This window comes from Vicia villosa, linkage group LG6 (genome assembly GCF_029867415.1).
Source record: "Vicia villosa cultivar HV-30 ecotype Madison, WI linkage group LG6, Vvil1.0, whole genome shotgun sequence".
Lineage (NCBI taxonomy): Eukaryota > Viridiplantae > Streptophyta > Magnoliopsida > Fabales > Fabaceae > Vicia > Vicia villosa.
The window spans coordinates 146989462-147001802 of record NC_081185.1 but is presented as its reverse complement, the minus strand read 5'-3'; positions in this window follow the sequence as shown (position 1 = coordinate 147001802).

Genomic DNA, 12341 nt, shown 5'->3' with positions numbered 1-12341 from the left:
TCGCGGATATCTGATGTCTCTGCACAACTATCAACTGAAATGTCTTAACGGAACAATAAAACTATTTTAATATGAGGAGGGTTATATTGACTTCAAGAGTAAGTGTTCAACACTTACTCCAAATCATAACCATTGATTATCATTAATCCAACGGTTTTAATTAAAGTTTTATATAGAAAAATATTTTCAAAAATAATTAGATTAAATGATCAATTAAAATCGTTAGATTAATGAAAATTAATGGTTAAGATTTGGAGTAAGTTTTCAACACTTACTCTTGGAGTAAATATAACCCTCCTCTTTTAATATATACTATAAATTATTTCCATAATTAATTTATAAGAAAAAGTTGAAACAAACTAATTATAAGTCTCACAAAACTTATATCAATCCGTAAAATTAAAGAAATTAATCTAAACATATCCTAAAACTAATGTTTGAATGTCAAAATGATGTCTCTGATTACTTTATTGGGTTATGCAGTTTTCATAACAAATTTCGTTCAATAAGCAGTTAAATTCACATGCCACCAAGTTACCAACCTATATATACTTTATACGTATGGTTAGCACATTGATCATCATTTTGACTCTACATCTAGTATCAAGAGTCAAGAAAATAATGATATTTTTCCATCATATCATTAAATTCTATCCTCCTCAATTACCAATTGAAGCTAGAATTTTGAATTCTTCTCCTCAAGAAGCAACAGAGACATCATATTCCCTGAACCGTTGCTATGTCAAGGGTGATTCAGCTGCCTGAAAGTGATTTTTCAGCATCCACAATAAATTGAAAAATGATATCATGCCAAGAATTGATAAAAAAAGTAACTTTTGAGTTGAAAAATTTACACTAATTTTAACATCAAATTTGCTTTATGAATGAAAACCTACAAATATTAGCAATATAAATACACATTATTATTCTTGGTAATATATAGGCACTAGATTGTTCCTCTAAAGTGTTACGTAAGAAGTTCTTTGAGTAACTTAAAAAAAAAGAAGCTCTTTGAGTACACAATGCCACCTTACATAGACTTGCTTTGATTGGTCTTGTGGGGTATAAAAATGTTACAAAAGCAACCAAATTCAAAGGAATAATAAAGATATCAAAATGAAAACATTACTTCGACCAATTATGTTTATGTCTATATCAAGTTTAAAATTTACTATTAGGAGAAATGAAGGTTGATTTGGTGGCTGAAATGAAGAAAAAAAATAAAATTTAATTGCATATTTTGTCTTCTTATTTTGTGTTTTTTTTTTCGATTTTGATCTCACCATTTTGGTATTCTTTTAAGTTTTCTGTTGAAAAATAAACAAAAATGCAGACTAATTTTGCAGGAAAAAACAAAATAGGAGGATAAAAATTACACAGAAAACTTAATAAGGAACTAAAATAATAGTTTTTAAAATAGATGGATCAAAACTAAATAAAAAAAAAATAGAGAGACTAAAATTACAATTAAAAAAAATTACAATTTCATATTTAATGTTACTAGGATTCTAAAAAAAATTGCCAAACAATTGTTAAACCAATGGAAGTGAAAATTCTAAAATTATTATATTTGATTAGTTAACTGAAACCATAATATCATATCATGTTGCATAAATAATTATAAGATTGAACTAAATAGAAAATAACCGAACCGATGAAAATGAAAGTTTAAAAATAAATTTAAATTTTTATCAAAAAAATTATATTATAATCAATAATTTTGATTCGATTCAATTTTAAATAAATTAAAACGGTTCGATTCAAAAGACATTTTAGTATGTTTTGATTTAGTCTTTTTTTTTTAACCAAAGTTAAATATTACGATTTGAACTACAGGATCATTATTACATTCTCAAAAGTCATTATTAATTTTGCTATCTATAGTATTGTAGTATTTTTCAATTTTATACAGACACAAAAGGCTTAATACCAAAGCCATAAATTACATTAAGAATGATTAATGTTTAATGACAACTTAACAACTTGAAAAGCATAATCTTATAACATACACCTAATAAAGCTCTATATATACAACTCAACTCTTGACTCTCTCATTGAACAATTCCTTATCCCAAACCAATACAATCTTTTCTTCAAATGGCAACATTTGGTGGCTCTTCATTTCAGGTTTTGATAATGATAATGGCTATAACCTTGTTTTGCATGACAAAAATTGTGGCACAAGATTCAGAGATAGCACCCACATCACAATTGGAAACTGGAACTGGATTTGCTTTGCCAGTTTCTGTGGTGATCATGTTTGGTTCTTTGTTTGCTTCTTTTATGGCATTTATGATGCAGTGAATTTGAAGGGTTGTCACTTGTTTGTGGTAATCATGTTTGTCTTATGGGTTAAAATTTATATATGCTATATAGTTTAAATGGTTATAATGAATTTAATTAAAGGTTTTTTTTATTTTTATTTTTACTATGTATTGTAAAATATTATGTATATGTGTGAGTTTTTATGTAATTATTGAACTCATGTTCTTTCTAAAATAAATATTGAATTCTTTTTTATTGTATATAGTTTTTTTTTTTAATGGTGATTTGCTTCATTGCTTCACAAATTTGAAGAATAGTTCAACACTTGGAACTAGTTTTCTTCTTTGAAATGAAAATTTATGGAAAAGCATCAATTATCATGGATCCTTTAAGAGATTAGTCAGTGAATAAAAATACGAATAGTTTGAATAAATGTGTTATTATTTATTAGTTTCATAGAATAAACTATTTGCAATTTTGATTCAAAATCGAAAATAGGATAATACAATTCTATTGTGTCAAACTATTATCTGTACCATCTATCATATTTTTATTCTAATTAATGGTGTACTAAAATGGAAATAGATCCTCTCTCTGGCTATTTATGTTCCGTCTTTTCTCTTGTGCTTCATCCAATGGTTGAAAATTCGTGTAAAACCAATAATGAAAAATGCAACTTATAAAAGAGTGAAACAAATAAGCCTAATTAAATCTATATTTGTATGAAATGATGCTACACTTTTTTATGTGCTACGTCGATGTTGTCCAATGAAAACAAATTATAAAATTCCATAAGTATATTAAAATATATTAAATAATGAAACAAATAAAACTACTCTCTATAAAGATTGATGATATATAATTAAAAATAAAAAAATAAAAAAAGAAAATAACAGACATATTTAAATATTAAAAGTTAAAATTAATAATTTAGGAGTCCCATCTCTGTCAACATTTAGTAATAAATGTTCTAAACATCGCAAGTGAATATTATATTATCATGATAAATTAATAATTAGATTAATGTCAATCTTTTGACTCAAAATTTCATTTATTTAACAATTAACATTAATTCTTTAGATGAATTTTTTTTATAGATGAATTACTGTTATCAAAAGTATGACCAACTACTTTAATTTATATTTTGATGTTCGGATATGATGGATAATAAGGAGACATTCACCTTGGATCAAGATTAACCACACAAGTATAAAAGACACCACACATTTTTATCTAGAAAGTATTCAATCTTTAAAATTTCAAACAAATGTGAGACTTCTAGCTCACAAATCTATATCAGAACAATCTCCCTCTCATGTGTGACTCCATCCGCTTATATGTCACCTCAAAAAATTATAACAAAAAGTTTTAGACTTCCCTCTTGGCAGGTCTTTAGTCATCATATCATAACCATTATTCTCAATATGAACTTTAGCTAAATCCAGCAACTTAGCATCTAAAATTTCATGTATCCAATAATATCTCACATCAATGTGTTTGGACCTACTATGAAAAGTCGAATTCTTACCACGATGAATAACACTTTGATTATCAACAAATAACACATATTTGTCTTAAACAAAATCAAACTCTTGCAAGAATTTCAAAAATTGATGACCTCACACACGATTCTATCTGAGTCAGAACCTGTAAGCAAAAGCTACACACTAGACATAAACCATTATGATATAAAATTATTCTCTAAGAGTCAATATATTGTTATCATTAAAACTAAAGGCCAGATGCAGAACCAAATCTTGTTCTTACACTATGTTGGATTATCGCAAATAACACACGTTTTCCATGATGGACTAGTTTAGATTTATATGCTTGTTCATTATTTGTTATATCTGACATTATTTTGGATTGTTTAGACTATTTTATGTTGTACTTAAATATTTTATTTTGTTGATATTTTAACTTAACATTGCATTACATGAAAATTAGCATTACATTACCGTGACATGAACATAACCTAACGTAAAATGACAAAATATGAGCATAACTTAACCATTGATAGATGATTCAGGACATTTCATCATATTTAGAATATCATTAATAGATCTCACAAGCTTCACATCTATCTTAATTGGACCCATTGTTGCGTAATAGTGAAATGTACTCCGCATAACTCTGAGATCTTCATCTCAAACTTAATGAACCTAATCTTTTCTTAATTATCAGTCAGTGGTAACCGATAGTGGATCTTAACCATCCTTAGATTGTCTATGTAATGAAAGAGATTACCCAGTTTGGAGTTCAAGTCTACAAGAGGTGTGTCCTCTATGAACCTACATTCAAAAGGAAAACTCACGCCGTTGAAGTAAATAAATGCGAGATGTCACAATTGAGACATTGTGAGGTGTTTTGTTAGCAAGATATGCGACATATTTATACAAGTTTTAAAATTATTATGAACCATATAAAAGTGTCGGTGCAATCACAATCCTACAAAAGTGTCAGTACAATTACAACTGTACAAAAATATTACTACCAGAGATATTTAGGGGTGGAAGAAATATCTAAGATACCAAATTTTTAAAATTTTTGGTAAACCAAACTATACATTGGATATTTAGAATAATTCAATAAAAATTCACAAACTTTTTAAATAACCGGTAAAGAGACATATTTTTCACACCAGATTTTAACAACACTATTAAATTTTTTCCCGTTTTACTGATTTTTGGAGAATAATATTTTTACATAAACAGTAAATTTTAAGAGAGGTAAATAATAAGATAAATATTTTTGGCATTATTGAAATATTTAAGGGGTGCATGAATGAGTTCGAGGTAGATTTTTCTCAAAACTAACAACATCCCTATTACATTTTTTTACTTTGTACCCTACAATTAGCATTATGTTGGATTAAGCCCTAATAGTCAATCAATATTGACTTAATATGCTTTTGTATCATGACCTTGATACATATTGTTTGATAATGCATATACTTATTAGGCATTGTATTTATCATGTTATTTGTATATGACATAATAAAGTCCTTAGAATAATTAGTCTATTAATGATTTATTAAGTGTGACTTAATCGTGAGACCTCATTAAACATAAGAACGTTATTCTTAAAGTATCTGTAGTCATGCTTTACTGTCAAATAAGACAACAATAATGCATAAAGACTGTTATGTGAGTAGACTGGTGACCGTATCACACGGGTCATGGATATGAGATATCAAGTCTTCACATATGTATAAATATTAGGAGTAATATTTATATTGGATTGACCCACCATGAGAATACTACATAGTTTGTTATGTAAGTGTCATAAGTTATTCTCATAGTGATAGTTGTGTATACCACCCTTCGACCTGAAACCACTATGGACCCTAGATGTGGAGTAAAATACTTTATTTCCAATCAAACATTGTCCGTAACAGGATGATCATAAACATGGTTGATGGGTACTTTACAAATTATGTTGAGGGACATGAGTGACTTAGATGGGATTTTCCCCTCTTACATATACAAGAGTAATATCTGTGGGCCCCTTGATAAAGTATGACTGAAAATGCATGGCCGTGCTCAAATAAGTCAATATCAGATATTAGGCTTATTTGTTGTTATCAAGTATACTCGGGGATCAAGGAATAAAATATTAAACTATACAAGGGTGACACACTCTATGCCTTGTGTTCAATATAAATATAAGGGTAAAAATGTAATTGTACACATAATTATTATCACAAAAAGGTTATGTCAGATCACACGGCATTCTCATCACTTGGGTACCATTGATGTGTTGCTAGATACCGCTCACTGTTTATAATATTAAATAGGTGATTTAATATTATTGTCAACGTTACAAGAACCTACATGGTCACACGCATAAAGTACTTATAGTGGAATGGATGATTAAATTAAATATTATTTAATTTAAATATGTGTTAAAGATATTTAAATTGTTCAATACATTAGCACATATATAATTTATTTGATTAAATATGATTTAATTAAATAAATGAGGATTGACAATTAGTTAAATTAAATATGATTTAATTTAAATTTATTTTTATTTAATTAAAAGAGTTTGATTAAATATAAAGAATATTTATTTAATTAAATAATTTAATTAAATTAGATTGAGCTTATTTTAGAAAAATTCAAAATAAGAGCATTAGGGTTTTAGAAACTCTCTATAAATAGAGAAGCTCTTTCCCCTACCAAAGTTAATTGTCAATTTTCTCTGAGCAAGAACGGTTAGCACCGCCTTCCACTTTGCACTCGCGTGGACTACGTAGAGACGTTGGTATCTTCCGCCATTTGTGATCAAAAGATAAATCATGCTTCAAGAGGTAATTCTTGAATCCTTATTTTGTTTGATTTATGATTAATGATTTAACAAGTTCCGTTCATCGTGATTATTCCGCTAAGAGGATAAAAAATTTGAAAACCCCCTCATAAATCCCAACACATTATACTCCTACAATATTTAAAACATCAATTTTACCCTTTAATATTTTTAACCATTTAACCATTTTACCATTTCACTTTTTACTATTTATAAAAAAATCAGAAAGTTACACCCATACACATGCAAACGATAACACTTTTTAAAGTATTTCAATAAAAAAATTGTCATATCGAAACACTTTTTAAAAGTGTCCGGTATAAAATTGTCATACCGAATCAATTTAAAAAGTCTTCCGATATAAAATTGTTTGAATTTTGGAAAAACAAATGTTATCCACCCGAAACACTTTAAAAAGTATTCCGATATGACAATATCTTTACCGGAATACTTTCAAAAATTTAAAAGAGAAATATTTTTGACATTATTATATAGGAGGGGTGTAGAATCAACTCAATGAATTTGAGGTAGATTTTTCTCAAAACTGACAACTTCATGTTGGGCCAAGTTCATTCAAAATTTATTTTATACTCTCCTACGTTATATCGATACCCTCCAAAATGAATTTATTTTATACTCTCCTACGTTATATCGAAACCCTCCAAAATAAATGAACTATCCAAAATACTTTTAATTTTAACTAATTAAAAAATAATTGTTGTAAAATATCACACACCTACAAAGATAAAAAAATAAAAGTGAGTTTGTGAATATTTTTTAGACGTTTTGGAATTCAAAAGATCTGGATTGATTATTTAAACTGCATGTTTTGTAATTAAAAAAATCATACTTTTCTTATTTATATTTATATTAAATAAGTAAATCAATTTCTTCCAATGGTTAGTAGAAGTAGAGGTGAGGCAACAAAGTTTTAACTCCAAACGAAATCTACATTAGAGTTTGATGACATGCTTCTACACAGGAAACCTAACCTATGCTACAAGTACACGTTTTCTTAAAAGATTATTTTTAATATATTTTTTCCTACATTATTAATTTTATAAGGTTATTTTTTAACTATGTTACATGATGAATTTATTAGAACTTTTTCAAAGCTTGTCACACCTTGTTCTTAACTCCGATGCACACAACAACTACTAAGGTGAATTTGAAGCAACAACACCACTAGAGGGCTACGAAGCGGTGGAAAGCCTCACTATAGTTCTTCCTGGCTAGATTCCCCGCTGTAAAAGTAGGAGTGCATACTCATACCTTATTGAATCTGCATGCAATCAATACCAAAATAAATATGTTATGAATAAGCAAATTGAAGCAAAGAAGCCCAGAGCTTTCAAGGTTTACCAAAAATAATTTTTCGTTCTTCTCTGGTACGAGCATCCATCAGTAAGCCGCTATTGACGAGGCATTTCAAGCATTTTTAGGAAGCTTCATCCGGAGGAGTAACACCCCAAAAATAACCCAAATCTTTTACAAATATCACCAGCCACTTTTTCAAATAAACTATTCTTGAGAAATGTCTTCCCCTTTGTAGACATACATCTCAATTTCCATTTGGAAATGACCATCGTTTCAATACTTAGGGAACAACTTGACACATTTACCTCCACTCCATATTCGACAGTATAGACCACTGCATGTTTCGCTGGGTGGATAGGGGTAATCAGGAAAAACAAATCTTCAAAATTCTTCAAGTTCTCAGAGAGAGCCTCGAAGCCACTCACGGTCGCCATCAGGGAGACTAAGCCTCGATCTCAAGCCTGAGTAATAGGACTATGATGAACTTAGAAGAGATGATAGAAAAGGGTCAGAGAAGGCTTCCGATTCAAGTATTCGTACCAATACTGGAAGATTTTCACATACGCCCAATTCGCAGGATGAAACTGCGATGGAACCACTATCAGATCTTAAGAACTTCCATCTCTAAGACATTAAAAGGAAGTCAATTGAAGTCCTAGGATTGAGAAAGTGCATTCATATAAAGGGATGGCGCAATCACCATACTCATTGCATATTCTATCATTTTTACCAAGAGTCAAGACACTCTAATTTGAAGATGGAAAAACATCATGAAAAGCCCCATCAAGATTATCCTCTCGGGCGAAGACAAAAAGATTGAAGAATAGACAATATTTGCCCATGAACATGTACATCTTCCTTCGACTTTTGGCTCATGATGGATACTATTTTCTCCAGACGCGGAAAAATGAAATATCAAAGTAAAGGAGGTTAGAGAAAACTGGGAAAGATAACTCAAAGAAATTGGAAGATAACTCTTCAATAATCGTATGTTGGCACGCTAAGGGAAATAGGCATTATCAATGTTTCAATCATTTATACATAATAATCAAGTAGTATAGTTTACAAGAGTCAATATGAGGATACTTTCGAAAAATACATTTGAAGTATTGGATGCATTAAAGACGCAAATTCCAAAGACCGTAATGCCTCATCTTGACTTTCAATAGCAGCTGAAGAAACAATCAAACCCTTACACTACCATGCAAAAATAAGGACTTGAGGGAAACTATTCCAAGCCAACCATAAAGTTTCCCGTCCGACCATTCACAAAGAAGTGGAATTCATCTAGAATCTTCTTAGGATATGAGAACTATTTTGAAAACGAGTATACGCAATCCCAGTCCAAGATGCATCCAACGGCTCCCCGCATTGCACACCTAACAAATAGCAGGTTGTTATAACCTTTCCTTTATAAATAGCAAGCGCTCGAGTTTCAGGTATACAATTTCAATTCACTCTTCTCTTACACATAATGACTTGAGCATTGGAGTTCTAACCTTGTAGGTCAGTCCCTCCACTGCACTTGAAGCTCTGATCCACTGCAATTCTCCATACTCACCTGTCCTTACTCCATTTCTAGTTCCGCAATTTTTTTTACTATCAACATAAGAAACAAAACCTCCCTTATTAGGAGAGAAAAGTGAGAATAAGGTTTTATCACAAATTATATGCTTTGAGCAACTGCTATCAAGATACCATTTAACATTCGAGATTATAAAGCACTCCTGAAATAAAATCTCATTTCTTAACTTTAATTTCCCATATTATCTTGGGTCCTCTATTTTTAGTTTCATAAATATTCTTGTCATTGGATTTTATATTAGAGACACCGACATTTGATGAAGCAGATATAATTTTCATTTTGCACTTAAAATATTTATTAAAAAAGTATGAAGGAAGATGTCCTTCTTTGCTCTCATGACTTTTCTTAATAAATTAGAACATGAAAATATGATCTTCTTTGTTACAATAGTTTCATTTTAAGGTTTTGCAATGAGAAGTGGATTTAGCATTACAAATGTTACTAGAGTTTTTATTATTATTGTTGGGTTCATTGCCAAGACCGACTTTATTTAGGAAGAACTTTGGTTTCTAAACAAAAGATTCAAGTTATCTCTTCCTTTGGTGAAATTGACAAATGTTTTTTAAGATCGCAAAATTTATTTTTCAAAGTATCACATTCATTGCACTTGACTGGTTCATCCACTTCATTAAAAGTGGAAAAGTTTTAGACCAGATCATTTTGTATTTCTCTAATTATTTCTATTTCTTTCTCAAAGTTTTTATTTTTTCAGTTTGAGAGAAGAAATAGTATCCTAGGATATAGAGAAATTTTGTTATAGTTAACTTTTTTTTTTAGTTAGCTTCTTACAATCCAAAAAAAGACCATAATAAGAAAAGTAAGAGGTTACCTAATCCTTTTGATGATTTTCTATGAGACAAATGTTGGCTTATTCTTTATCATCTAAGGATTCCATGTTGCTATCCTCCCATGAAATCACTACAACGCGGAAGGGCTTTAAAAGCGCTTTTTTTGGGCTTTAAGAGCGCTTAAAAGCGCTGCTAAAGCCAGCGCTGCCGTAGGCTATGAGAGCGCTTTTGAAAGCGCTCTGGTAGACCCCCCATATAGCAGCGCTTTTTCCAGAAAAGCGCTCTGGTAGACCCCCCATATAGCAGCGCTTTTTCCAGAAAAGCGCTCTGGTAGGCCCCCCTATAGCAGCGCTTTTTCCAGCAAAGCGCTCTCGTAGCTTGCCTTATAAGAGCGCTTTTTCAGAAGCGCTTTCGTAGGTTGCGTTTTTTTTATGCTTTTATTATATTAAACAAATAAAAATTAAAAAAAATTAATATGAAACATTTTATGAATTGAATATATAAGTATTGCATATATTTATTATCAAAATACAAATAAAACATCACTAATTTTATAAGTGCTCTAGAAGCTAAGTTTACAATCAAATTCTCAAAACACAAAATACAATATATATATATATATATATATATATATATATATATATATATATATATATATATATATATATATATATATATATATATATATATATATATATATATATATACTGATTTGCTCTCTAAGAAAACTAGTTCTCTCCAGTCGAACGTGACTCCTAGATGGTCATAATTGACTTTCCAACAATGCGCAAATCAACTTCTAATTTATCTTCAATTGTCCACGCATGCTAAACCTGCATCAGCAAGGGTAAATTAAGTCATAACAGAAAAATTGGAGAGTTTAATTATAGATGAAATAGAGAAAAGGGCTACATTTGATTTTACATAACACATAATTGCATAATCAATATTTCATAACTAGCTAATTTACATATAGTGTGCATCTTGATACCGACATTATACATACAATGAGACAAAACACAATTAACACCAAAAGATTTCATAAACTATTAGCTAATAAACCATTTTTACTTTGAATTAGAAAACTAACCGTCAAAAGACTACAAAGATATAAGATTAGGAATTGACACTCCATTCCATGTACATTCTAGTTTTTACAAAGATGGCAACTACATGTATATTCTAGTTTCTAAAAGGATACAATTTACAACAATAACAACAATAATAGCTTATATTTTCTCATAGTGAAACAAAGATACATGGTTTCTTGTGCATTACCTTTAGGAAGTCAATGTGCTCATATATGAAGGTAATTGGTAGCCATCATTAACTCAAGAGTAGATTTAGGCGCAATGTAAAACTATGTCCTTTCTCCTGGAAAATTCAAGATGCCTATTAAAATATTGTTAAATCTTCTCAAGAATGGTAGAACTAATTCCAGCAAAAGTTACTTCTCCATGCTGAATTTCACAAAAGAAAAATCAAATAAACAAAAGAAAAATCACTAATTGCAATTCCGAACAAATAAAAATAAACACAAAGCAAAGGGAGATAAAGAGAGACTGTGCTTTTAGAGAATGCAAATGGGTGAGATTTTGTTGAAATCCTTGAAATAAATGGCTTAAGAACACATAACGCTATCTAAAAAATCTAACCAATCAATTTAAATATACTAATACAAGGAAGAAAAAAAATTAGATATTTTAGTAAGTCATTAACAAAATCATCAAGAACCCTGCATATTTACCTCGTCAACAAGTTCGGCATTTTCTGCCATCAATTTCTCCACTAACATATAGGCCTCTGTTAGTTACCAATTTGTGTAAATATCTTAGGTAATTTTTGGTAACTTTCAAGTCTTTTTGTGGTTAATAGTAGTATTTTATTATCATTTGGTATATATTTATTCTTATATTTATATTATTGTTGAATAGTTCTTATCTTTGCAATCTATGTTGGATTTTGTAGTTTTTATAGATAATTGGAAGCTTGGACCATGGAAAAAGGACTTTGAAGATGTTCCAAGACCAAAGCCAAAGATTGCTGAAAAGAGGTAGCGCGCTAAGCGAGGTTGAGCC